General features: G+C 34.9%; 1 protein-coding gene across 1 annotated transcript in view; it reads left to right on the forward strand.

Annotated features, from left to right (window-relative positions):
- Positions 1-15,588: 15,588 nt before the first annotated feature.
- Positions 15,589-24,237, forward strand: part of LOC119631246 (DNA-binding protein D-ETS-3) — an 85,080-nt gene continuing 76,431 nt past the window's right edge. Inside the window, exon 1 of the mRNA XM_038023289.1 lies at positions 15,589-15,926. The gene's annotated coding sequence lies outside the window, so the exon portion shown is untranslated. The remainder of the gene's footprint in view (positions 15,927-24,237) is intronic.

Raw genomic sequence — 24,237 nt, forward strand, 5'->3', positions numbered from 1 at the left:
TAGTTTGTATACGTAGGGGTTGTGTCTTTGCTAAGAAGGCCCACTTCACCGAAGAATCGCCAAAATAAAAATAAAAATAAAAATCAAATCAAGTTAGAATACATACATACATGCATACATATGTATTATACAAATTAAGTCTCATAGTGTGTTCAATAAATGAAAATAAAATCGGCATAAGTAACCGAGTAGGCAAAGGATCGCGATCAATAGCTTAATTGTCGCGGATTCTAATCCCCAAGTTGCGGTGAAGTGTTCAATAGAGGCGAGCAATATGGTCTCAGTTATCTGGCAGCCTTTTAAATCCATACTTTGTCAATTTATTTACAAAATACATTACATACATAGACAATGAATAAATAAATAAATCAAAAACTTAAACTACTGTCAATGCCTTCTAAGTGGAGAAAGTACATTAGAGAGGAAATAAATTTCAAAAGAAAAATATGCTTGTTCTTGAAACTCTTAAGCTTGAATCGATCATTAGATATAGTTATTCGCCTTTATCGTATAATATTTATACCATAGTTTTATTTTGAAGCATTTCGCTGAAGAGCTATAGCAATCTCGCATAGATATTGCGCAATAAGGAAATCTGTTAAAGTGACTCAACATATTCCATTTGGAACAAATTGAATTACACTCATGTGAGTGTATAACAGTAACAAACTGAAATTGTCGCTAAGAAGAAACAAAAATGGAATTTATTGCATTTCTATAAGAGAAACAACTTACGAGCCCTACAATTTACGGTACTCGCTCCTCCGTGCGATTCTCTCATTATAAAAAATACTTTAGTTTGGCAAAATATTTCGACCTCAATGCATAGAATGCAAAAAAGAAAAAAACAAGTAAGAATATTATATTCGGCGAGGGCCGAATCTCGCATACCCACCACTATGCTTTTCGCATTCTACTCTCCAAGCCCTTTTATTTGATACCCATACCCTGTGCCTACCATATTCATTTTAAAATTAACCCATTTTTAGGCCGATAATGTATCTTCATTTGAGGAGAGTACAAAATAGTTGGAAACGTTTTGTCTTGTTTGCTTTACGATCAATAAGCATTACATCTTAAAAAAGTGAAAAAAAATTAAATTTAGTTACTCGTCTTCTAACTTTAATAATTTTTGAGTAACGAGCAAAAATTGAAAAATTTATGTTAAAGAAAACTGAGTTGCGCTCCGTTTACGCTCCTTTGCGCGCTTTTTCACTGAACAATTTCGCCCATTTTGAATACCAACTTGCGTGTAAAGACTTCCAAAGTTTCTACCAAATTTCAAGTCGATATATTTTTTTTTTTTTTTTTTTTTTTTTGCGACCAGGAGAGTGCCAACAACACACACCACACATACTCACAGACGGACAGACATGGCTAAATCAACTCAGAATTTCATCTTGTAGAGGGTCTATGAAGGTTCCTTTTAGTTTTTACATATATTTTGGAAAAAAACAAAGTGATTGTACCTCCATCTTACAGTGGTGGGTATAAAAATGTTGTGTTTAACTAATCTGTACATGTATATGCACATTTATAAGGGGCGTCCCAAAATTTGCGGAAGATTTGTGTTTGACGCCATTTATGTGGCAAGGAAAATTTTCAGTTTCTATTCAACCAAATATTTCGTTTTAGTTTGAACATTGAACCTTGTTTAAGGAAGGCTGCGTACGCGCTAGGTTTCATTAAGAGGCGATCCAAAGAGCTTAGGGATCCTTACATTACAAAAAGGCTATACATGTGCTTAGCTAGACTAATGGTTGAGTATGCCTCTGCTGGGCGGTCTCCCTCCTATAGGTACTATGTAGATTCAACCGAATCCATTTAAAAGCAATTCTTCCTGTTTGCCCTTAAGAATCTGGGCTGGCTACCGCTTGTGTTTCTTTCCCTTTATGAAAATAGCATGCTTCCTTCCATTACCGTCACTTGAGAAACTGATTCTTATCGCTTCCTTCTTAATTAAGTTAATTAACGGTACTATCGACTCGCCCACATTACTTGGTGAGATAAGCTTTAATGTACCTGATCGCTTCTCTAGATATTTTATTTTCATTAAGCTTTGTCAATGGAAATAGAATTATGAGCTGTTTAATCCGTTCAGAGTTGTTTGCAGAAACCTAAATGATGTCTATCACTTAATCTCAATATCGGTTTCTCTAAAGTATATCAAAACAACTTTGCCTAATACGCGAATATTTGCCTATGTCTTATCTCTTAAACTAACTTGCAATCTTATCATCTAATTATGATACGAAAATTCACTGGTGTGGTGACTGGTGTAGTGGTTGTGATACTAGCTGTGCACATGCTTTATTTCCTTTTTTTCTTTCTTGTTTATTTATACATGAATTATTATTTAATGTTTTTGTTATTCTTTAATAATAATTACTTCTAAGAGTCACTTGAATTCGGCAGTTCATTTACTTGGGTTTAGCTGGGTTTCATGTGGTAATATATAAATAAGCAAAGTGTTAGTAAGCTAAAAAAAGAAAAAAAAAAAAAAATTGTTTTACAGTTGACAGTTCAGGGTTAGTAAAAACGGAGCATTGTACGAGAGACTATTTTAAAGTTAATGAATTAGAATCAACAATCATCTTTCTGATTCCTTTCCGCTAAAGAATGGCATTCCGCAAGGATCTCCTCTCTCTGTCACGCTTTTCCAGATCGCTTTCAACGAAATTAGCGAAATTCTTTGCCGTGTACCAAGAGTGGAACATTGTCTCTACGCGGACGATGTATACATTTTTACAAAAGAAAAAGACAACACGAAAGCAATCAACATCCTCGAATCTATTGCATGTGAGATCTCCACATGGGCAAACTCGTCAGGAGCTATAATCTCTATACAAAAATCAAAAAAAAATGCACATTTGTCGAAAACAAATGTGCGATGCAGGAAACCTACTGATGCATATTAACGGCTTACCAGTACTAAATGTGCAGACGCTCCATGTTCTCGGGCTCACGTTTTCAAACAATTATCGTTGGAAAGCACACTGCCTTCGTTTAAAAAACTCCCTTTTAACAAGGGTAAATTTCATACAGTACGTTGCTTGGAGAAGCCATGCGCATATTAACACTATCGCTTATCTTACGAAAATGCTTGTGTTAAGCAAGATTGACTATGCTTTGATAATTTATGGCAATAGCTGCAAATCTAATATCAACATCCTTAAACCGGTCTATCACCAAGCCGTTAGAGCAAGTTGTTATGCTTTTCGGACGACGCCCATAAATAATATTATAATTGAAACTGGTCTCTCAACCTTAGAAAATAGACTGTATGAGTTAAAAGCTAAAATAGTCCCTAAGCTTCTTAATTCAACAAAAAAATCATTCTCGGTGATGACGTAAGAAAGATTATTATTGCGAAGAAAATTCCAAAGTCACCATCTGCAATTGACCATTGTTTGTGCATCGCAAAGGAATTGAACATTCCCTTAAAAATTTCCCGCTCTTTTGGTGTTAAACCTCCCTGGATTTTGAAAGACTGCTCTTTTGACATCTTACTGTCTATGCACAAGAAGGAAGATACTCCAAATTACGTCTTCAGGAATCTAATAGCTGAGAAAACCCAAGTATTGGACAATACTGGTTGGAATCTTTTATACACAGACGGCTCAAAATCTCCTGGTTTGCCTCCTGCTTGTGCGGTGGTAGATGCTACAGGACGGGTTCTTCTCAACCACATATTTCACGAAAGCACTTCAACTTTCATAACCGAAGCCAGAGCTATCCTTCACGCTGCCAACCTTGCCCATAAAAACAAACTCAAAACCGTCATTGTTACTGACAGTTTGTCTGTATTACAAGCTACCCGGAACCCTTCGACTTCGAGATGGAGCACCATCAACAAATTAAGGAATATAATTACTACACCCGACGGAAAAATTAAAATGTTATGGGTACCAAGTCACATCGGTTTGCTGGGAAATGAGCAGGCTGATCGAGCGGCAAAGTATGCTGCTTCTGCTCCTCTAATTATGGATGATGTCATGGAAAAGTTGGATCTTCAAAGATACATTGGAAGAAAAGTTAAAGAGAAATTTACAGAAGGAAATTTACAATACCATCATCAACACTACTCTTGCATTAACCCTCAATTAACTCCACCTCTATATCCAACAAACGTTGAGAAAACCAAGATCCAAACATTTTCGAGAATTCGCCTTGGTCATACAATTGCAACTCACCAATGGATCCTGAAGAAGTCTTCTCCCCCAATCTGCTGTTGTGGACAAACTCTTACTATAAAGCACATTCTCTGCGACTGCCTCAACTTTTCCTTGGCTAGAAGTATTGCATTGGGAACGATTAACCCTTTGAACATTCTACAATCAACTTCAGAACAGAATATCAATTCAATATTTTACTTTATTAATACTACTAAGCTTATTATCTAATATCCATTTATTTAAATTAGAGCCGATAGCCTGTGTTGCTAGTGCTCAATGTCTCTTTTTTTAGGCTAAGAATTCAATTCATTAGTCTAAAATTAAAAAAATAATAATAATAATAATAATAAAGTTAATGAAAGTGTGGCGGTCACATCCCACAAATTTTGGGCAAAATATGATCACCTTGATGGCTTCGTTAATCGTCATAATTGCCGCATTTGGGGTTCAAGAAAACGTTCGTCTAATTGTCGACAAACAAATGTATTTACAACGTGTTACTCTTTGCTGCGCTTTGGTGTTTCTGGGTGAATCTATTATTGGACCTTGCTTTCGAAAAAATTAAGCTGGTTAACCAACGACTGCTGCTGGTGCTTGATATTGAAAATCCAGTTATTTCTGTTTAAATTGGATGGTATTGATGTGAGTGACTTGTGATTTAAACTAGACGATGCCACGTGTCTCTGCATGGGACGTTCCTCGCTCGTTTCGGTGATCAGAATTAGCCCCTGGATTTATTTTTATAGGATGAGAGGGTTGAAGCGACAGATGCGGTGCTGCAGCATCGAAATTCAGCCAAGTTTATGCAAAGTGTTCATGTTTGTGCCAGCAAAGCTGCGGAGATCATTTGCCCGAAGCACTATTCCACATATAACCCTCCCTATCTTTTGCACTAATTCAAATTTTGCGTAAATTTTCAGACAGCCTAAAAGAATATTATAAAATGATGAAGCATTATGCAACACATGGGTAAAATGGGTATTTTGTTATTAATGCTTGGGACTTAGATCCAATTCAAAAAAGCCTATAGAATATGAATTAATACCATTCATTTTACCAATTATATATGGTATAAGGCCTTTAAATATCATTTTGGAGTGAAGTGTAGTACCTAAGTATTTGGATCTTTGTTGCCACTGGACGGTATTATTAATTATTATATTGGTCTACGGGATGTAGGAGTCTTCCCACTTCCTAGTAAAATATATCGCTTTAGTTTTTTCACAGTTTATCATTATTTACCATTTGCTAACTTCTGCCAACGCTCGTGCTAGAATCGTCAATCGCCTTAATTTCACAGGTGCAAATTACTAACTCATCGGCATAAACTGACAACGTGCGATAGTTAAATTGACGGAAATCAGACGTATATCAAATGTAAAGGAGAAGGGATAAACATGATCCTTAGAAGCAACGGGTCGTTAGAAGGCGTCGTTCGGAGCGCTGTAAGCCAATGCGAATTCCAAAAGTTCGAGAAATCTTGGATTTGGATTATTTTTACAAGATCTTTGGAGAAATGTAAATTTTTAATTTTACAGGTCTTTTTCCACTTTTGTACACAAATTTTCGTACATTTATTTGCTGCGGTTTCTGATTAATGAGCAAAAAACCAATTTTTCATTTCTTTTGAACAATAGAGGCGTTCTCAGTTCACGTGGGGTTGTGAGCATGTCCTACGACCGATTTAGTTCATTGTCAATACTCAGCTGCGTGCAAGAACTTTCAATGTTACTGTCAGATTTGAAGCCGATAGCCTGATTTTTATGGTCAGAAGAATGTTTACAATAGATATTACAAGGGCGCACAGACGGACAGACGGGCAAACGCACATGCTTAAAGAAGGGTGTGTTCGCGAAGAATCGTCCATATGCTTCAATATCTCGTCAGTATTTATTTTTTAATTCTACTTATACATGAAACTCAACTAAACAAAACACAGTCGAGTTCAATTGGCTCTTGAAGCAAAACTTATATTAATTAAAAAATAATAAAACTTAGGTTCAAGGTACAATAAAACAAATAAGAAGGAAAAAAAAGAAAAAAAGCATGTACGCAACCAGCATAGAGCCAAATATACAACCAAAGGACCAAATTGCAAATGAACCCCTAAGTCGTCGCAAACATGCATAAGCCTGGCAACCGATAATAATTAACAATAATTCATTTTCGAATCGTAACGACTAACTAGTTTAAGTAAGACGTAGGTAAATCGCGCGTATTAAGTAATGTTGCTTTAATGGACTTTAAAGAGTCCGATAATGAGAATAAGTGATAGACGTCAATTAGGTTCTTGCAAACAACTCTGAACGGATTAAATAGCTCATAATTATAGTTGCGCTGACTAAGCTTAACCAAGATAAGGTGCCTAGAGAAGCGGTTAGGAACATTAAAGCTTATTTTCACCAAGTATTGAAGGCGAGTCAATAGCACCATTTATTACTTTGATTACAAAGGAAACGCCAAGAACAAACCTACGTTTCTCAAGAGACGGTAAGGACAGCAGAAGCAACCTATTTTCCTAGGGAGGAAGAGAGGCAATCGGATCCCAATCCAAATTTCTAAGGGCAAACAGCAAGAATTGCTTTCTACATGTCTACTACAATCTACAATCTACATATCACCTATATGAAGGTGACCACACAACAGAGGCATACTCGAGTATAGGTCTAACCAAACACATGTACAGCCTTTTCATAATGTAGGGCTCATCAAACTCTTTGGACGACCATTTTATAAAACCAAGCGCGGATTTAGCTTTGTTTATCGAGAGTTCAATATGCAAGTTAAAATGTAACTTATAATCAAATAGAACGCCGAAATCTGTGATCGAATCGACGCCCTCCAACTTATGCGAATCTATGAAATACTGATAATAATGAATGACTTTCTTCTTGAGAAAGCAAGCTTCTTACATTTACTCAGATTCAGTTTCCGAAAGAGCACAGTGCAACAAAATTATCGAAGTCACCTTGAAGCTGATGTGATTGCGATTCAAGAAGAGAACGAAGAAAACAGTTTCACATCATCAACATACATTAAGATCTGGCTGGAATTAACCACCGATGGAAGATCGTTAATGTGTAAACTAAATAAGATGGGACCTAAGTGATTTCCTTGAGGTACGCCAGACATAACGGGGAATTCATCCGAGGTGATGAAGTTAAACAAAACCCTGAAGGATCTATTGTGCAGATAAGAGCTTATTCATTTCACTAAATAGAAAGGGAAGCCAGAGGCTTGGAGTTTAAAGATAAGTAAGTTATGGTTAACCATATCAAACGCTTTGGTTAAATCAGTGTATATCACATCTGTGCGACAGCCACTAGAAAAAGCCTTAAAAACATGACAAGTAAACTCTAACAAGCTAGTGACTGTAGTTCGCCCTTTCCGAAAGACGTGCTGGTGCGGAGAAATATACGAATTAATGACAAAAGCCCAAATGCTGAGACACAATTCGCTCGAACAACTTAGGCAAGACACTCAACTTGGCTATGCCTCTGTAGTGCTCAACAAAATGTCTAGTTCCACTTTTGTGGATAGGAATAAGGAAACTACTCTTCCAACACGAAGGGAAAACACCTAAATTTACGGACTGGTTAAAAATCATTGAGATCACACCACATAAATCGGCGGCGCAAAATTTAAGTACACATGATGGAATTCCATCAGGTCCAGGCGCACAACTATATTTTAGAGAACTCAACCCTTTAAAAACATCATCTTCCGAAATAACCAAGTTAGGAATTGAAGCCGAATTAGTTATAGGATATGGGTAGTTTGCTGATAAATCGAAATTAGCAATTGAAAAGTTTCGTCGGAAATACTCAGCAAATAGAATTGAGATTTCAAAATCATCCGAGTAATCAGAGCCATTAAAAGAAACATGAGAGGGATATGTGGAAATTTTTGTTTTACAGTTAACAAATTTAAAAAAGCATTTAGCAAACAGAGAGGCTTTAATGAACTGAAGGTATCTGCAGTAATAATGGTGGTTGAGGGAGTTAAATCTATGCCTCGCCACCGAGTAAGCTAAATAGTCGAGCGCAGAGCCACTTTTCGAATATTTTTTGAATAGCGTGTTTTTTCTATTCTTCTAATATTTGTTTGTCTTATTAAACCACGGGGAATACCTGCTTCGAAGTAGGCACTGCTTGATCGGAACAGATGCAGCAATAGCTCGATTTAATGTATTGTAGAACGATGACAATAAGTTTTCAATACTTCCATGGTTTGAGAATTGTTAATGAGAATACATTTTGTAAGATTTCTCGAGATTATCTCAAGTCATTACTATTTTAAATATTATTTTGAACGAATTAGAAGATTTTGAAAAGAGAGAGTTGAGCAAAGCATATATATATATATATGTGATGTGAAATTTTTTCATCTTTCGGTAAGAAATCATAATGTTATAGTTAGACGAGATAATACCATTAGCACTAGATTTGCGGACGTTTTGTATATACCTTCGTTTTGTAATGTAACTATTTTTCATCAACGGGTCAATTTTGCTTTTGCATATCACTGCGTAAGCCAGTAATATGTGCGAGCAAATTTGAATTATTTGAAATTTTAAATGTAGCGAGCAGGACGCGACATTACGGACGAGTGAGCGTGAACTCACCTCACCAGCCAATCGGGATTATTTTTACACCAACCGAGCCGGTGGTTATGGCAAATACTCAGATACTAGTCTTTTAAAATGCATTCATCGAATCGAAATTCATAGAATGTGAAATTTCATCTTCTTATCTTTATCTTTGCAACTCTGGCGATTCCTAAAATTTATAGACAAAACGAGTAGACATGCATATGTGATGCATTAAATCATTGAAAATCAATATGTAACACTCGAACATATCTGATACCTTATTCAGAATTTTTGAGCTTGAAATCACAAATCCGTTAAATTGGCGTTTGCCGTAAATCTAATCTAACCTCCTCTACACTCCAAAGTGAAGAATTTAATTAAATTTATTAGAACTTAGATATTTTATAACATAATAAATAATTAGTGAAACTTTATGAAAATCGTTTCAAAAGTTCTCTCATACCCAAAACTCCGTTTTTTATCAATCACTTACAATTCTTTTTCTATTTTAATCGTAACGTCGATCTTGTCTCGATATTGTTATATAAAAGCTTTCATTTCTGTAGAAAACACTTATATGACAAACTAATGTCAAGTCAAATCATTACTTTGGAGTAACTTTCATTATAATGTACGAAGAGTTATGCTTTATTGCCATGTCAGTACTTTTGGTTTGTAAAAATGATTATGTCGAAGGGGTGATTAAAACAATTAATCGATTTTGTTCAAATATTCTACAATAGATTCGTTTAGTAAGCACAAGAAAGTACAGTACAGTATAGCAGGTTCGTTAGCCAAAAGGTTATATTTACTCGATTTCTTGTCGGGAAATTGCTGTTCTTTTACAAACATGATACCTGAAAGTGATCATAAATATGATCCGATTCAATACGTTCATCATGGGATCAGTACATGTTAGTGTAATAAACAGCCCACAGGTTGAACGCGCAGTTGCATAGATAAACAGACAGACACATACATAGTTGGACTATATCAAATTGTGCACTTGCACGAACTTACTATACACACACACACACACGCACACACACACACACATATATATATATATATATATATATATACATATATATATATATATATATATATATACATATATATATATATATACACACAAAAGCACAAGGAATGCAGAGTATAAAGAGAAATGTTGTGGACTTAAAGCTTAATCGTCTAATATTTATGCCCGATGTTACCGAATTCCAGAAATAAGAAAACAAGTACCAGACTGCTATTATTTGGGTCGAAACTTGAAACCCACCACCTTAAATCATTAGCTTACAATTACAAATTATTTTATGTGCCATCTCCGTCAGCGTTGTTTCATGTGGCTGGCCGCCCCAGACTCTTTTTAACCAGTTAAATATTATCATTATATATATGCATTTGCTATATAAATGTATTTTAGAAAATATTTTCTCTCATTTTGTCAAGTCGTTTCATTACAACCTAATTTCATATCACACACACTCTGTGTTTGACGGATATGCGACGGATATGTCGCTGAAGCGGTCGACACAGTTAAATGGTTAAACCACCCACTTTAGTTGTCCAAAACAAATATTAGAGCTATGCTAGCAAAGCTATGACGTCTTGGTCGTTGTAGCGATCGGAATAAACGGAATCCGATGGCCCAATATCGGGCACAACGTTACCCATCCCAATTCATTAATTTTTTTTCAGGGCTTAACTTGCACAGTGCGGTCTTCTATTAGCGTGTTGTAGAATAGCAAGTTTTCGGTTGACAATCGCGCTAGGCACCTTTCAATTAAATATTGATTTACTCGATCCAGTTTGTCCACGTTTCAGCACTTTAAAATGAATGATGCCGCGAATGCTTCACGAAACACACAAAAGCGCCTTCTTGGGGTGCAAGTCTAGCTTATTCGGCGGAAGCTATTGCCTTTTACATTTTGGATTATCATAGAGGATCCGCCTATCGTTTCCAGTAATCAAGCGATCAGAAAACACCTCTACATTATGCCGTTGAAGCAATAAATTGCATCTGAGATTCGGTTAGCTTTGTTTTCGTCGAACAAATTATTCAAGACCCATGCTCTGCTCGATTTACTAATCTGCAGTAAAAGTATTCGACAGTTCCTCGATTTCTGACATGGATTTGCTTTCACTTCTGATAAATAACTGACGAATATCGACATGCGCGGAAACGACATTACTTTCAGGTCCGCCTATTATTTGCGTTACAGTTTGCTTAAATATATTTTAAAGGTGCTAGGGGTCTGTGTTAGTACTCGGATTACATCCATTACTTTAATAAAGTTGTTACATAGTTCTCGTATGTGTTTGTTGCTTCTCCATAGCTATCGAATGAAAGTAGATGTCAAGCTTCACCTTTCTAAAGTATGTTCACCGACAAACGTACAAATTGCTTGTGGGACAAATGCAAACCAACTCAGGACCGTCCTCTCATCATACTCATATATATGCGTAGACACACTTCAGGGGATATCGAATCTATACATCATATAGATTTCTATAACCTATATATCCTGACCTTGCGGTAGGCAGGATAGCATAATTAAATAACGATCGTATACTAATGCAATCGTCAGCGCATTAAAAAAGCTAAGGATAAAGGTAATGAATAATTGCAATAACAATGTTCTTATATCGCATAGAAGACAGGAAACGAAATTACAAAAACTTGGAAATGGAAAAATCTGAGAAAATGTACAATGAGCAATTGAGACCATATCAGATGTCTTCTGACACGACAAGTAATTTTTATTTTATAACCAATATCGCGTACATATTATTACACACGTATGCATTTAATCTCAATTTAAACGATTCGTCACAATCAGCTTTGAACTAATAAGAGTGAGCCGTTCGTGGCTTTAGATTGAGAAAATATTTTGAAAGGCTTTCACTCGAACCAAGTAAACCAAAATCGTCAGAAAGCTTGAAAGCGGGAAATCTGGATGTCCAGGAGGTGTTTGTACAATCTTTTGCATTTTAATTTTTTTTTTTTTTGTTTACTTTGCTCTGCGCCCGTGATCTTTGGAGACAATTTTTTATCCGTCCCCGAAATAGAAAAGAACATCGATCCTTATTAAATTGATTTACAAGCTACTTGAAGAGTAACAAAATAAATGTTTAGAATAATTTAAAATTTCATTCCGCTTGAGATGTCAAATTCAATTGTGAATTCATTCGCATAAAAACAGGGATACTTAACGAACGTGTTAGTGTCCCTTGAAGATCGTCACTACGTAAAATGTTAAAAAATTGATCTAAACTCCTGAAAATTTTTAAAGTGATGGTAAATATTAATGAGTAAATAATATGGATGACGGATAACTGAGATTAGATGAAATTGTTAAGGTTAAGAAGATCCTAACGCAATCCCCCTCCCGCCTTGGGATCGACAATCCACGCATTGCATTGCTTTGCAGGCATTGATCCATCAGACGTGACATCGTATACTATATCCTCCTAAACTTTTTGCCGGTCTAGTGTTGATTTTCTTCCGAATTTCTAGGAAATTAATCCAAAAAAATTATTAAGTTATTGATCGAATGGAGAAAGAAAAAAGTGATTGGTGCTTCTGCCACTGCTTGTGCGATCGAAAATACTTAACATATTCTGGTTGTTTTAGATATTTTGGAGGCTATTGACTTGAGGTTATATTTTACTTTATTGCTTTCGCTATGCGATTTTTCCCATCAATCAATTTTTCATCGCAATGGATTGTGTTAAATACTTTAGGTGATAGGTTTGTCAGTGTGCCTCATTCTTAAGCTGCATTATGCCTTTTGATCAGCCCGCTTTTGCTCTTCCCTACGATCCGAAAATAAGCTTAAAAACCGACTCCTTGATGTTCTTGGTTCAATTCTGACGAGCAAACATATGCAAAATCTACGAAAAAGATCGCTTTTACCAAAATTTGATCATGGCTTGTTCCGAATTACAGATTTGGTCTGCTATATTGAACAAAATCCGAATTTTTTCAGCGAATAATTTGCAACGTACAACAGAGAGCATAGAATGTGAATAGGAATCTGTGAACTTAATTGTCTTTCAGAACACGCCCTAAATGCACAACGAATAGTTAATGAAGGACTGACAGCGTTTTATGCATTCTCATGTTATCCATCCATACATTACTCATACGTAGCGTTACTCCGATAATATTTCTGCACTACAGCGTACATAATTCAATTAAATTTTTAAATTTAAGCTGAGTTGCGTGAATTTCAGTTGATTGGTTTCCTAGAGTTAAACCATTTCACTTACGCTCTTTTTAATAAAAATTTCTTTAAGCAAAAAAAAAAAAAAAAATTTTATATATATTTTTTTTTTGTTTTGTTTTTGTTAATATTTCTTGAAATCCAAGTACGATTTTCCATGTCTGTTGCGTAGCCATATTTCGATTATTCGATTTATACTCAAATGATATTTTCGTTCGGCAAACAGAAAACGATAAGCGATAAGCGTTAATTGAATTTTCATATTACACAACCGAATTTCTAACTAATATCGAATGAATGATTAAAATATACCTTTGAAAGAGTCTGTATGCGATTTTCTATAAATCTGAATTTAATTGGAAATGAAAAAACTGAAGAGCTTTTTTGAGCCCAACAACAATTCCATTCATTTAACATCCAACCACACCTTTCGAATGTGAACAAATATCTGCATATTACAGGGCTTAAGATTCGAAAGGACATGGAAAAGCGCGTAACTCCGCCCACCGTAGAGAGATAAAAATCCAAAAATCTGTTTAAAAAAAAACTTAACGAGTGAATATTGTGCGCAGACGCTCGGCGAACGCAATAAACACGAAACCGCATAGATAATGAGAGAAGGGTAACAAAATGGGGCATCCTTTAGCAAAGATGATTAACAACAATAACAATATAATAACAACATGCGAATATGAAGCAATAAAAACAACAATAACAACAACAAAATCAAAATACCTACACTTGTACAATTGAAAAAGCTATAATGTAACCGCGTTCGGTGGTTGTTGAGTCTGATTATCTATACAGTACCCTGCTGTGAATGTATATTTGTAGACCTTCATTTGTACATATATATGTACATATGTACGTGCGTTGATTTTATGTATAAAAGCGATGCAATAAATATAATACACTATATCATCCTTCGGTAGTGGGAGGAGTAAAATTCATTGAACCGCAAATACTAACATAGAGACGACGCCATCTTTAAGCGAGCAATCACTAGCATGAAGCTCTTTTTGAAACATATATACGCACATTTAAATATTTTATATATATATATATATATATATATATATATATATCTGTTTATATGTGTGTATTACAAGTGAACAACTGAACAACAATTGTAATTGCAATCCAAATAACGGTATTTTGCGGTTAACAGTTCTAGATGCAAAAATCTTGTACAACCTTGTCGTTGTTGTTTCAAAAATATTAACATAAACAAATACAACGAATCCAATAAAACATGAGAAAAAATGTGCTACGAATGGATGTGTGTGCTAGTGATAGACAGCAGCAGCCGCAAACAACAGTAATCGGAGTAACGACTACAACAGAACAGACAACTATACAACATAGCGACACTATCACCGCCCCTCTACTGTAGATCAATTTTTTGGCAGTTGATGCGGTACAAAATACTACGGTAAGCTAAGTGAACTTCGTTCGTGTGGGATATCTATTGTTATTAAGTTTCCAGCAGAATAATAATAATAAAAAAAAAAAAAATAAATAAAAAAAAAGTGAAAACGAAATCTTGGCAGGAGATTCCAACATCAGGACATGTTTTAATCAAATTTTAAACGTTTAACGGTTCGGTCGACGAAAACGCTAAAGTGCGTGCTCAAACAAATCTATACGAAGTCCGTACGTACACTTACCCATAAATAAATCTATATATGTAAATCTGTATATGTATATGCATTTGCGAATAGAGGCAGCAGAAGCAACATCGCCGACGATGACTATTACATTAACGACCACACAAGTGGTCATATCCCGTTTTGAATATTGGTCGCAATATTTTGGTTAACGTGACATTCGAATAAGTTGGCCACCAGAGCTTGTTGCTTCGCGCCTCCTTTTTTAAACAAAAGTCATTCGCATATTATATTGAGTGTTTGGGTATGCGTGTGTGTGTGTGTGTGTGTATCTATGTGTGTATATATATATTATAAATCGACAATCGTATGTGCATTTCTTGATTTCGGTGTTCTTTTCTTCTCTCCTTTTTTTTTTTTTTGTTTTTTTTTTTTTGCTGGTTTTGTCACATATGCATGTACTCTGCCAGATTTCTTAAAGGAAAAAAAAAAGAAAGTTCAAAAGCAAAAAAAAAAAATAAATAAATAGTAAATAAATAAACAAATAAATAAAAAATAAACATATTATATAAAAACGTAACAAGCGACAAAGGCGTAGTCGACGGTAACTTCCTTTTGCGGTGAAGTCGGAAATTTTTGTGCGGAAATTATTGAAATTTTGTTTCAATTTCATTTTCATTCAACTGACAAAACATATCCATGCATACATATGCATACACCGATACGTTTGTGTGCATTCCCACCTGCATGTAAAATACAAAAGAGCGCGTCTTTAAGTAACTATAGCACGTTAATATAAACGCGCCACATACATAAGCACAAGTAAATATATGTACACATAAAATAATACGTAATTGTATTAGTTGTTGGCACCTGGTTAAAGTACAAACCAGCTATTTTTAGTGGTCATCGATAGCAAACTTTCTAACGTATCCGACTCTTAACAAAAAAAAAAAAAAAAAAAAAAAAAAAAAAAAAAAAAAAAAATAAAGAATTCTGTAAAAATAGTATTGTAATGTTGTAGCATACAATTAACGGGCAACAAGCAATAACAACAATAACAATGACAAAAAAAATTTTTTTTTTTTGATTTCTTATGAAGTGTATATGCACGTAGACGTTTACGCAATAAAAGCGTAAAGCGTTGCGACCGCGATTACCGACTTATATAAGGCAGTGTGTTTGCAAAATCAGTCAGCACATGAAAAATAATATATGAAAATGAATAGATTGACGACTATCACAAGTGACATTTTTAAGCTAAACTTCCTATTAAATCTTGGATATAATTAAACTTAATTTCATATACATACGCGTGCATGAGGTAAGTAAGCAAGCCTTGCCTTCGCAACTTATATGGACTAAAGCCATGGTCAAATGCAATCAAAAGTGTAGTCCGTCTTAGACTTTCCAAACTGCAGGCAATCCTGAGAGCGAGAGAGAGAGAGAGAGAGAGAGAGAGAGAGAGAGAGAGAGAGGGATAGAAAAAACAAAAAAAAGATACATTCATATTCTTATCGCATAAAATAAATCGCATGGGAATGGTAAAGTTCTTCTTCGTCCTATTCGCGGTCACGATAGTGAGCACACATTTCAGATCCATGTAATTTAGAGTTTGCCACTATACTGCAACTCGTCCAATTTAAACTCGATTTACGCGACTTCATTTCAAAACTTATATAACGTGTATCCATATGGTTTACGTTTTGATATCAGATGTTGGAAAAAAACCGAAATTTGCATGTCCTTGAAGTACTTCGGCGCTAAGTATACATGATATCAAGAGATATCTATGCTTAGACTTTACGATCTAGGAAATTAATTTTTAGCTCAATAACGAAGACAAAAACAATTTTGAAAAGAATCTTACTTCATGATCCCTATGCTAATACTCACTTCCTGTCGGCAATTGCAAGGAATTTGAAAAGAGATTAACAAACTGATTATCCTGAAAAGTTCTTTCAAGCCATGTGTGAATTTAGTTCAACAATTTTAACAATTTTTTTTTTTTATTGTTGACACTCCAACTAATAAGCAGTCTTTTCACTCATGTATTTTTTCACGAAATGAACAGAATAATATTTTTCACATTTAGATTTTTTTTGACTTGAAATCTTAAGTTTTCAATCTTGAGAGAGAAAGGCTAAGTTGCTTCTGCCTTCCCGCAGGGTCTACGTTTGCGACCGTAGGAGCGGGAGATTTTCTTCATTTTTTTTGTTTGCAAATTCAAATCTGATAACCTGACAATAAACAAAATATTCAATATATATATATATATATTGTACATAGACAAGGAAATCATATGAAATTCTTTTTCTAAATTCAATACGAATATCCATTTGGCCTCATAAGTTCTCGACAAAAATTTATGTTTTCCTCGAAATTCCTCCAAAGTAAGAGTTGTTGTAAGAATTGTTTGTAGCTATTGCTGAAGCAAAAATTCAAATTTAATCTACATGCAAAGCGATACTTTTCCAGCTTCTTTCCACTTCTACAAATTGAAATTTTGCCATAATAAGCTGATAGCATAACAAATTTCGAATCTTCCTTTGATCAAATATGTTTAGTGCGCAGGCATTATGGTAGTTTTTGGCAACTATACGCTAATCTGTTCTCATTTTATGATTATTGTGGCATATTTGGATTGATTAGATCCCTGCAATTAAGTTGATTATTTATCCAGGTAAAATTTTTATTATTGTACATTGGATACCGTCAACGCATATTTCTCTAGGTGAATGTGGAAGTTTTCAAAATTTTTGCAGAAAATACTACTGTAGTGAAGTATTTTTCCATTCAACATGGCCGTCTTTACGCGCACTTAACAAGTATCAAGTTGCCATCTGTTGGATAAGACTTTCTTCCCATTCATAGTTAATTGTTTTATAAACATTGATACATATATCTATATATATACATATATGTGTATGTATATATTTATAAATGTATAATCCTTGTATCTATTATCTTGCTTTTAATTGCACAGGTCACCAAGAGTCTCGAGAAGAGACAATTCCTATCAGGTATTAGTTTCTAGCTTAGTTTGAATTACTTTCACTCTCACAATCTCGAGTGGGTAACTGGCCTGACAATTAAAACATTGCATTTTTCTTCTTCTTCTTCTTCTTCTTCTTCTTAAAGAGTCCTTGTCGCTTGCCAAATAACGAACGATATTAACTATTAGGAAAGAAAATATCAAGTAATGAAATTAAAATTTTTGCAAATATGGGTCAAATGTAAAAAACTTTTTTTCTAAATCATTTCGATTAAATCTCGCTAATTGTACGTTAACGTAATTGTTCTAAGCGTTTGCACAAGTCCAGCAATTGTTACATATTAAAACGTTTTGCTTAAATATTTTTCCGTCATCTTTTAGATAAAGCACGGAGACCATTCCAGTTTCCTTGGTTCTGTGGACGTATATAACACTTAAAAGGGCTTAAAGTGGACCCACCTTTCATAAAGGACCCAAATTTTTGAGATATCTTAATGAAATTTAGTACACTGATGTGCTTCGACCCAAGGATGACTGCTGTTGAACTCTTCCTCATATGACCGTTTCTATAAAAGCTGAAATTTTTTATAGCGAAAAGGTATAATTTTTAGTGTTTCATGGTGAAAATTAAATCAACATTGCCGAATTTGGACCATGTAGGTCTATTTTTTTGGATAATCTCATGAAAAGTATGCCTTTGCGTGAAAATAATGTGTGACATTTGGTGTGTTACAACCAAGACGCGTCAATAACTGCATTTAGCGAAGTGATGTAGAATATCCGAAAGTCGACCTTGCTTGACTATAATGTTCTTACTTGTATTACTTCAAGTTAATCTAGCTGATTGTGCGTGTGTGTCTTTCATTTTTCACTTCTTCAACTATTTTCCTCTAATCGTTGACTCGATTAAGTATCAGATAAAAATCTTGGTGTTCTACTTGATGCAACGAATCATCCGAAATTAAGTCGCTGCATATTTAGAAGAAAGTACATCTCTCCTTGTGCGTGCGATGCAACAGGTATCACGCTAAAGTTATCACCTTCAGTGAGCATCGTTCTTCTCTGCTTACCCCAAGATTTTACTTATATTCCCAGATAACCTATTTTGAGACACATGACAACAATTATCCCTTTCGATGTAGTTTTGGTTCTTTATATCATATTATGAAGTGCGTAACTTATCAAAGCCTTCTTTCTCATCTTACTTAAGCCCGGCAAATAAAGTTGTTTCAAACGATACTATTTTGTGTGTTCGAGGGAGAATCATTTAAAAATCTTTTTCTTTTTTTTATTTTTTAATTTAAAAGCCAACTCACTTTTCATGGCCAGTCATAAATTTGAAAATATTCACTTTAAAATCATATAATAACTAAGTTCAACTTCTTGGAGAACCTTTAAGAGAACGAATGTGTACGATGGTAACAATGGGTCATATTGAAAAGTCTGTGCGCTTTTTTCCGCGCTTTCGAGCTTCTCTTTGTAGCCGGCTCTTTTCAAATGATCCGAAATTGTCATATGGTTGATGTTTAGTGCCTCCGCTATTTCCTGGCATCATATGTGCTGGTCGTGCTCCAGCACTTCCAAAGTTTCGCCGATTTTTTCGGCGGTTGCGAGATGCATCTTTAACATCGAAATTTCCAAAACGGAATTGAGCAAATCACTCTTGCCTCCTTCGTTTTCTCATAGCATATTCACTGTACATTTCATAAATTTAATTTTTTTTTTTTGTTTTTTTTGCAGCATCTTTTACCGTTTTCATCGTAGAAACGCATGACGTAGCGTATTTCATTGCAATATTTCATTAATTTTCAAGTCAATACAACTTTTTGCACGAGCAAAGAGTTAGGAAACTATCTGCATAAAAAATGTAAGCTGAAATGTCATCTTTTAAGCAATTGACATCGTCCCGCGGGAAAAATCGCGGAGAGAATTTTCATCATGACCCAATATTAAAAGAAAAAAAGGAAACTGTGATGAATTTGATGACAGACAAAGGATAATAATTTGTTGGCATTTGAAAATAATTGAGTAAAGAAAACTTTTGTTATTAATTAACATTTGCGACATTGCGTCTCAGCTTCACTCTGCAATGTGCTGAAAGGGTTCACGTAACGATCTATTTTAACGAGATTCTGTGTGCTTCTTATAAAATTCAATAGTCAGATATGTAATTGTGTTATTGCTTAAAAACTGTTTTGGAATGAAATGATCATCTTACCGCTTCGAACATTTTCCGATGAAAATTTCATTAGAATGTATGCAAGCTGATGCTGAGGTGCTTGCAAACGAAAATATCTAGATGATATACGAATGATGGCAGAACTTGTATGTTGATTGTATATTTGTTATTTTATATATATTTTATATATAAAAGAAAAAAAAAAAAAAATGAGAGGAGTTATAGTAATAGGAGATTATCTCGAAATGTGGGAGACGATACTAATGGAACGCTTATCTACTTTCGTTTGAATTTAGTCGATAAAGAGAAGATGATTGCGCGCCATTGTGAGATTCCCTAGAAACTGTTCCAATTGGAAGGAAAAAATAGTTCATATTTTAGGACAAAGTCAAAGCATGAAAATTGTTGATGCACTTTACTTTTACTACTTAATTGCAACGTCAAGAGCGAGAGATTTCTTTGCCTCAAGACTTCGTTGTTAAACAAAGCTATGGGAAAGGCACAAAATCCTTTAGATATAAGGAGGAGTTGAATGTGTGAGAGCTATTAAAGCTATTAATTTTGCTTTTATTCCGAGGAAAAGAACGAGAAGTTTACTTATCCCTACAGTTTCCTATTAAACGAGGGGTTTGACATTTCTGTCTGCACTCTTTAGCAGAGTTACTCTCAGTTCATTATGAAGAACATTACGTTTTTACAATTTACTTACCATTTTTATAATATATAGTAGATGTAGAGTGAAAAACTTTGTACAAATATTGAAACACGTTTCGATTATAGTTAGGGCCCAGCTGTGCTGGTGCATTCATTCATGATTATACATCGTATCGTAGAATTATTTAGGAGCTCCATAAGTAAATCAGAGCATCTTAATATCTTTGACGGCTTACGTTTAGGTTTGGATATTTCGCCACTAAACAAACAACTGAGAGCAATCAAGATAATAGGCCAGTTTACCATTTCCTTCGAATGTGATGCGATATTGAGATGTCGTTAATTTTATCAATTATTTTTCAATGCAAAATTCATTAACTGGGACCTTCGATGCAGATTCACGTCGATACATCTCTCAATCAGTAATAAACATAAAAATGAAATTGTCAACAATGGGATGATAGATAATAAATCAACTACATATTAGGTTACGAAATCCCAAATATCTTGAACGTCTCCTTTCTACTCATTCACATTTGAATCCATGCTAAACGATAGCAATAATAAAACAATGGATGACTGAAGCATACATAAAACACTAATTGATTGCTTTCGCTAGAGGGCCACCTTTTCTTCGTTGGGTAAAAAAAAATCAAGGACTCAACTAGTTTTCTTTAAAATGACGAAAACTATATAAAGATGAAAACTGACACGATACATACATAGATTGCTTATGTAAGTTGGGTTACCATATCTCATTACCGTTAATCATATATTGTTACAACAATCCCACGTTTCGATTCTCCAACAAGGAAAATTTCAAAGAAAGCAAGGAAAAACCAATAACACCATCGTGACGCTTTACATGCCTCACGCAGCTGGTGGCTCGCAAAAAGATCAGCAACAATTAGAAGAAATTTAACGGGAAAAGAATTAACACAAAAATGTCGCTATGAATTTTGACAATAGTGACTTGCTAGTAAAAGGATATATAAGCAGAATATTTAAGGAAGGCAAAGAGGCTCGAGTCGAGCGGGTTGAAATACAATCTTTGCAGAATGAGAATTAAAGCGTTGCAGATACAAGTTCGTGCACATAATTTGTGAACAGATCTCTTAAGAATCGTAAATAAAATCTATACTATCCAAAAAATCCGAGTCCGAATCCGAGTTAATCTCACAACGTGTTCAATAAAAAAAAATAAAAAAAAAAAAAAATCACGAAACACGGCTTGCTTCACAATATGTTATAGTTCCCTTATTTAATCATATTAAGCAGATTGTATTTTACGCAAGACTTGTGTAGACTATTGATAAGTTTGCAAACTTTTCGATTTACTTAAGCAAAAATTGAATTTCATTTTCGGGGTTAATTCATTAACATTTGTATCTATGCGTTAAAACTGAAAGATTACGAAAAGGCGTTTGTGATATTAGATTTTTTCTTTCCTAAAGTGTTGTGTAAGCTTTATAAAGGAAAGGAATTTTTCGGAAATAAGATAAAGCGTAGGATGAGCTTGGCACACTACAAATGGAAATACTACGCGTCACTGAAAAATGTCGAACCATCCAAATTTTGCATCGGGGATAACTAGTGTCCGATAAGTGAGCAATTGGCAGCTTATCGACCACGGTTTCCTTCACATTCTGCCTAATTCGATTGTACAGCTCGCTCCCAATTACTTCAATCATATTTACACACATACACGTGTGTAAGTGTACTGATTGGTAGGGCACTTTTCCGAACTTACATGAAGATATTGAAGGGCATTTTATTGCTCCATATGTAAGCCATTTTTATGATGATTATGCCACCTTGCTAAAAGCCCTTTATTTTTCTTTAATCTTAAGTTACTTTAGGATACGTAGAAATGCTGCCCCAGTTGAATAAAATATGCTCTCTTTTTCCTTTTTTTTTTTGTACCTATCACCGAAGAATTGTCAAAACGTTTGCTTCGCCCGGAAGGAAGCATCAGAGATCCCACCAATTCTTATTTATATATATTCCTCCTTTATTTGCATACATATATATATATACATAATATTCTTATATATATATTCTTGATTAGCATCAAATTCCGAATCACTTTGAGCATGGCCATCGGTCAGACTGGTCGCAAAAATGAAGCTGACTTCTAAATTGCCCTGAATGCAGGTTAGTATTGATGGTGGGTCAAATTCGTCGAAGGACACGCCTACAGCACCCTATAAACTGTCAATCCCTCTGGTCTTCAAAAGGTATAAAAAATCGATTTTCCGCTCATTGCTCATAAACTATACAATAAATTTGAAAGCACATGCTATAGGTGATGATGCAGTCAGTACCTGTGCAGAAATGGGAAACAGCGGCCGCACTTACTCAATTTGTGATGATATGTGATAATTTCATATTTTTAGTTTCAAAAGTTTTATAACGTACAGAAGCAAGCCCCAAAAATCCCACAAGTATAAAATTTCTTCGCCAGCTTCAGATTAGGAATGCACGTAAACATCTCTGCCCGTTCGTCTCTCCATTTGGCGTTCTGCGCAATTGTGTAGTGTCTGTGGTAAACATACTCCCGTTAGCAAAAATGGAGATGTCGCTCACAAATTTGCAAAAGAAGCTGGAAATGACCCAAACCGATGAAAGGACACGCCTATAACGCTCTCATGTGTAGGCAACAAAACGTGCGAGCAACTTTTGCTTGTTACTCATAAAGTACAACGCATACACCATATAAATTGTCGCTTTTTTTCTGAACTTATACGAGTATGCCAATGTAGTTTTTTTCTTTCTTTTTCGTATCGAGTCGATGGATATAAAAGAGTAGGTCATGACTGAATATAAATTTCGTACTTGTCATTGGTTTTTTTAAAATTTTTTGCAAGCGAGTACTACTGCGTCTTATCCCTAAGCTCTCTTCGCTAAGAGCGCTTCATGTGTGCAATTTTCGAACTTGCAAGACTTGGATTCTTCCTAAAGGTGTTCCTCACTGTAAACTTGAAATTTTAGTAAATGAAATTTTATACAAATGTTACCCTTTGATTTCTACGCCCCCATTTTTTAAACAGGTAAGAAAATTATATTCGGTCGCGACCAAATATCTTATACCCATTACCGTAAAAAAGAGGAGAAAACCTAATTTCCATAGGCTATGAGGTGAGCGTGGCCGACCTTTTTTGTTTTTTCGAATTTGGAAAATGGAAATTTATACCATCTATCTGTTGTAGCTTATGAGTAGCGAGCAAAATATCACAATAGTTGTTGCAGAGGCTTGTGGGTGTTGTAGGCGTTTCGATCATTTCTCTTCAAATTCTCATATTCGCATATTCCTAACCGATACGGGCGAGCGTTTACCACAGACAATGCACACTTGAGCAGACGGACATGCTTAAGTGCATTCCGAATTTGGAGCTGGCCAAGAATTTATATATATATTATGGGGTTTTCGAAACTTGTTTCTCTATGTTTTATAGGAATTGAAATAAAATTATCAGACACTATAAAATTGGATAGGCGTAGTCGTTTTTTTTTTTCATTTGTGTAGAAATAATATTTTATTGTCCATAGGACATGCGTTCAAATTTTTTATACGTTTCTCTGCCGTAGTTTTGGGAGTTATGAGCAAAAAAGCAACTTTTTTGGTTCCGTTTGATAACAGAGGTAGTATCAGCTTAACTGGTACTATAGGTGTGCAACAGGCATTATACAGACGTCGAAGCAGACAGATGCATAGACGGACAGATGCATAGATGGACAGATGCATAGACGGACAAGCTTAAAACGATTCATAATTTGGTGTTGATCAAAAATATATATACGTGTTGG

The sequence above is a fragment of the Glossina fuscipes genome, unplaced genomic scaffold (genome assembly GCF_014805625.2).
Source record: "Glossina fuscipes isolate IAEA_lab_2018 unplaced genomic scaffold, Yale_Gfus_2 1, whole genome shotgun sequence".
In the NCBI taxonomy this organism is placed as follows: domain Eukaryota; kingdom Metazoa; phylum Arthropoda; class Insecta; order Diptera; family Glossinidae; genus Glossina; species Glossina fuscipes.